Source organism: Schistocerca nitens, chromosome 7 (assembly GCF_023898315.1).
Source record: "Schistocerca nitens isolate TAMUIC-IGC-003100 chromosome 7, iqSchNite1.1, whole genome shotgun sequence".
Lineage (NCBI taxonomy): Eukaryota > Metazoa > Arthropoda > Insecta > Orthoptera > Acrididae > Schistocerca > Schistocerca nitens.
The window spans coordinates 310,101,325-310,106,324 of NC_064620.1; the positions used below are offsets into that span (position 1 = coordinate 310,101,325).

At 55.3% G+C, this 5,000-nt stretch overlaps 1 non-coding gene across 1 annotated transcript in view; it reads right to left on the reverse strand.

Moving 5' to 3' along the window:
* The window catches only part of LOC126197316 (small subunit ribosomal RNA), a 1,909-nt gene extending 874 nt beyond the window's left edge, over positions 1-1,035 (reverse strand). Inside the window, exon 1 of the ribosomal RNA XR_007539685.1 lies at positions 1-1,035. This exon is cut by the window's left edge and continues 874 nt beyond it. This is a non-coding gene — a ribosomal RNA (small subunit ribosomal RNA).
* Positions 1,036-5,000: the final 3,965 nt, after the last annotated feature.

The following is a 5,000-nucleotide window of genomic DNA, read 5'->3' on the forward strand; positions in this document are numbered from 1 at the left end:
GCTTCTGTTCGTCTTGCGACGATCCAAGAATTTCACCTCTAAAGTCGCAATACGAATGCCCCCGCCTGTCCCTATTAATCATTACCTCGGGTTCCGAAAACCAACAAAATAGAACCGAGGTCCTATTCCATTATTCCATGCACACAGTATTCAGGCGGGCTTGCCTGCTTTAAGCACTCTAATTTGTTCAAAGTAAACGTGCCGGCCCACCGAGACACTCAATAAAGAGCACCCTGGTAGGATTTCAACGGGGTCCGCCTCGGGACGCACGAGCACGCACGAGGCGGTCGCACGCCTTCGGCTCGCCCCACCGGCAGGACGTCCCACGATACATGCCAGTTAAACACCGACGGGCGGTGAACCAACAGCGTGGGACACAAATCCAACTACGAGCTTTTTAACCGCAACAACTTTAATATACGCTATTGGAGCTGGAATTACCGCGGCTGCTGGCACCAGACTTGCCCTCCAATAGATACTCGTTAAAGGATTTAAAGTGTACTCATTCCGATTACGGGGCCTCGGATGAGTCCCGTATCGTTATTTTTCGTCACTACCTCCCCGTGCCGGGAGTGGGTAATTTGCGCGCCTGCTGCCTTCCTTGGATGTGGTAGCCGTTTCTCAGGCTCCCTCTCCGGAATCGAACCCTGATTCCCCGTTACCCGTTACAACCATGGTAGGCGCAGAACCTACCATCGACAGTTGATAAGGCAGACATTTGAAAGATGCGTCGCCGGTACGAGGACCGTGCGATCAGCCCAAAGTTATTCAGAGTCACCAAGGCAAACGGACCGGACGAGCCGACCGATTGGTTTTGATCTAATAAAAGCGTCCCTTCCATCTCTGGTCGGGACTCTGTTTGCATGTATTAGCTCTAGAATTACCACAGTTATCCAAGTAACGTGGGTACGATCTAAGGAACCATAACTGATTTAATGAGCCATTCGCGGTTTCACCTTAATGCGGCTTGTACTGAGACATGCATGGCTTAATCTTTGAGACAAGCATATGACTACTGGCAGGATCAACCAGGGAGCTGCGTCAACTAGAGCTGAGCAGCCGGCCGCCCGGGAGTGTGTCCCGGAGGCCCGCGCGAACACGCAAGCGTCCGCTCAATTATTCCGCAAACAGGAGGAGGCTGGGCTCCCCTGCACGATACACCTCGAAACCCTCTCAGGTCCCGGCGGCGCGCAGCGCCGTCCTAAGTACTTGGTCGGGTTCGAGAGAGGCGCAATCGCCCGGAGATAGGCGAGTAGACGCTTTCAGTGCGACCACCCGTGCTCCCAACTGAGCTTGCCGCTGCCGACAGAGGCCCGGGAGCGTGCTGTCGTGGTGTTGCCGGCGGGAGACAACACGCGGCCACAAACAGTGGCCGGGCAGCTCCAACGCCAGCGCCACAGAGGGGCAGAGCCCCACTTGGGTGCCAAAGCGAACTCTCCCAGCACAGCGCACGCGCCAACACATCCGCACAGCTGCGATACAAACCACCTGCGAGAACCGCGGGGGCGACCGAGCAGCAGACGGCGTCGCGGCGCCGAGTGCCGGGCGGCGGCGCATCCTCAACGCACACAGTCCTCAATCGGACCAGCACACTGCAGATGTCCACCGCGCTTCGCACCGGGCCCGCGAGGACCCACTTTGGCCGCACGGCGCCGCGCGTTGGGTGCGCCGGCGCGCAGCTGCGCCGCCTGCCGCGTCCGTCGGCCGGCGCGCCTGCCACTGGGCGCCCCCACCAGCCGGCTGTAGCGCGTGCGCCCACGCAGCGCGCGGCCAGCACGCCGGGCGCTCCCCCCTCACCGGCCGGGGACGGTCCCACCCAGCCACCGCCGCGTATCGCTTCATACCCACATGCCCACTCACGTTCGTGGGTATGACGGGTGTCGCTGAAGCAACCAGTTAATACCTGTACCGATTGTCGCAATCAATGATTCACCTCCAGCGTATACAACCGCGCAACAACGGATTTCCAGTTCATTTGCGTAACTTGGGCAGCAAACGTAGACGTCCATCTACATTTGCAAATTCAGTGGGTCTTGCATGCCTGGATGATATGCGTCACGACACGCCACATCAGCCCACATACATGCTGCGACGTATGCACGAGAGAACACGTGGAAGGTGGCCCGCGTACGTATGCGAATGCCATTGCACAGCTGCGAAGCTCATTGAACACGCAAACTCCCGCCTGACGAACTAGAGGCGACAGGGGAGCGATATAAGTCTTACAGCAGTACACATTACAGTGGATAGCGGGACCATGTGGAACGTACGCACCACTCGCTAGATGTTGTGAGGGTACGCACCGTAACATGAATCAATACGCAGGACACCAGAGAGTGCGAGCACTGACCTATGTTGAGAGGGTTGCGATTAGGCAACGCTACATGAATGTTTCAATTCATATAACAATTACAGGTTAGGTTAGGGCGCAACGTGCGTTAGGTTAGGGCGCAACGTGCGTTAGGTTAGGGCGCAACGTAGGTTAGGTTAGGGCCCAACGTAGGTTAGGTTAGGGCCCAACGTAGGTTAGGTTAGGGCCCAACGTAGGTTAGGTTAGGGCCCAACGTAGGTTAGGTTAGGGCCCAACGTAGGTTAGGTTAGGGCCCAACGTAGGTTAGGTTAGGGCCCAACGTAGGTTAGGTTAGGGCCCAACGTAGGTTAGGTTAGGGCCCAACGTAGGTTAGGTTAGGGCCCAACGTAGGTTAGGTTAGGGCCCAACGTAGGTTAGGTTAGGGCCCAACGTAGGTTAGGTTAGGGCCCAACGTAGGTTAGGTTAGGGCCCAACGTAGGTTAGGTTAGGGCCCAACGTAGGTTAGGTTAGGGCCCAACGTAGGTTAGGTTAGGGCCCAACGTAGGTTAGGTTAGGGCCCAACGTAGGTTAGGTTAGGGCCCAACGTAGGTTAGGTTAGGGCCCAACGTAGGTTAGGTTAGGGCCCAACGTAGGTTAGGTTAGGGCCCAACGTAGGTTAGGTTAGGGCCCAACGTAGGTTAGGTTAGGGCCCAACGTAGGTTAGGTTAGGGCCCAACGTAGGTTAGGTTAGGGCGCAACGTAGGTTAGGTTAGGGCGCAACGTAGGTTAGGTTAGGGAGCAACGTAGGTTAGGTTAAGGCGCAACGTAGGTTAGGTTAAGGCGCAACGTAGGTTAGGTTAAGGCGCAACGTAGGTTAGGTTAAGGCGCAACGTAGGTTAGGTTAAGGCGCAACGTAGGTTAGGTTAAGGCGCAACGTAGGTTAGGTTAAGGCGCAACGTAGGTTAGGTTAAGGCGCAACGTAGGTTAGGTTAAGGCGCAACATAGGTTAGGTTAAGGCGCAACATAGGTTAGGTTAAGGCGCAACATAGGTTAGGTTAAGGCGCAACATGGGTTAGGTTAAGGGATGGTGTATGAGGGGGGGAGGGGACGAGGTTCGTTCATAGTGATGATGGTAAGTGGACGCCTGAGGCACCCTGAGATGTGTCACGTCAGGATGCACCTTTGGCTCAGGGGAGGTGGTGCGCCGGTTCCGTGGGTGTGGCAAGGGAGTGGCAGACCTGTGTCTTTCATTCCTGCCATTGCTTATATGCTGTGAGACACGCCAGTGTGGTGGTGTTGGCTGCACCCCTGTGTAGCACATGTGTGGGTGTTTGTGGCTTATCTGCGTAATGATGGTTGTTGGAAGAGTGAGATATTCTGTTTTTGGGGTGGACCTCCTGGTTTTGTTATCATAGTGTGAATGGTGTAATGTGGCGGAGAGGATGCACTGGATGTTGTTCCATGGTGGTGCTTAGATATTGTGTCTGTGTCTGTTACAGCCAGAGAGTAGTGTGTGATAGGGTGTCTGGGTGACGTGTAGTTCACATTGTGTGCACAGACTGTCAGCATGTATAGGGACAGTTGTATGTCGTATGTCATCTATATTCCGATGGCTCTGCATCTATTAGTTATCAGCGCCATGTATCAGTTTAATCTGGTTGCAGTCTCGTGGTGTTCTATCTCTGTACAGTAGTAGAGGTGCGACTGCACTACGTAGCTACCCCTTGCGGCAGCTTTCCCCGGTGTATGGCATATGATTATCAGCAATGAGTCGATTAGTGACAACTGGTCGTGTGACAACGTCACATGTCTGCGGGTGGGATACGCTACAACCTGCTTGTGGGTCAGGGCTCAGTAATGCTCTCCTCACACTGAGCGCTCGGACCGTCATTACCCGTCTGCGTGATATATTGCGGAGCGCTTTTAGCCATTGCCAGAGTCTTTGCGACTGCGAGTGCAACGCCCATGGGGACCGACATGGTTGGGGCGCTTCCTAGCTGATCGCTCAGCATCGGAATCCGTACTGTGAGCACGCAATCGCGCACAGACTTAGAGCATGTGTAGGGACAGCGGGAATTTCGCATCTTGGATAAAACGCTTCATGAAACGGATGATATAGGGGTGGATTGCAACTTACGACTGCGAGAAAAGTCCGCCGTTCATCCGCTGGAGTTGCAATTTGGGCAGGTGACGTGAGGCACGTACGGGGGCGGGTGGCGTGATTGTCGGTGGACGACGTCGTGCGGCGCAGGGACTGGCGTTGGTGCTCTTGTGGTGGACAGTGGATGCAGGCTTTGTGGGTGGGGTCGGGAAACGGGTACTGTGCGCCCATCGCCGTCGTAGTCAGCTTGGCGTCGCATAGATGGCGGTACTGTTTTTGTGGTGCGATCGACATGGTGGTTGTAGTGCTGTCGGATGCGCGTAGATGGGGCTATTGCATGTGGTTTCGTCGTGTTTTCATAGATGGCGATGCTGTGTTTTGGCACTATGGTTGGCGTGGTGTCATTGCATTCCTGTAGATGGCGGTGTCGTGTCGTGTCTGGGCTGGGCTGGATGTCCATGTAGTTTCGTCACATTGCCAGAGATGGCATTCGTGTGCCTGTGGGTCGCATTGTCAACGGCGTCCCACAGAGGGCGGTATGGTGTCTGCACCAAATAGACGCCCTAGTGGCCTGGCTATTTCACAGGTGGCGCTGTCGTATGTCACATA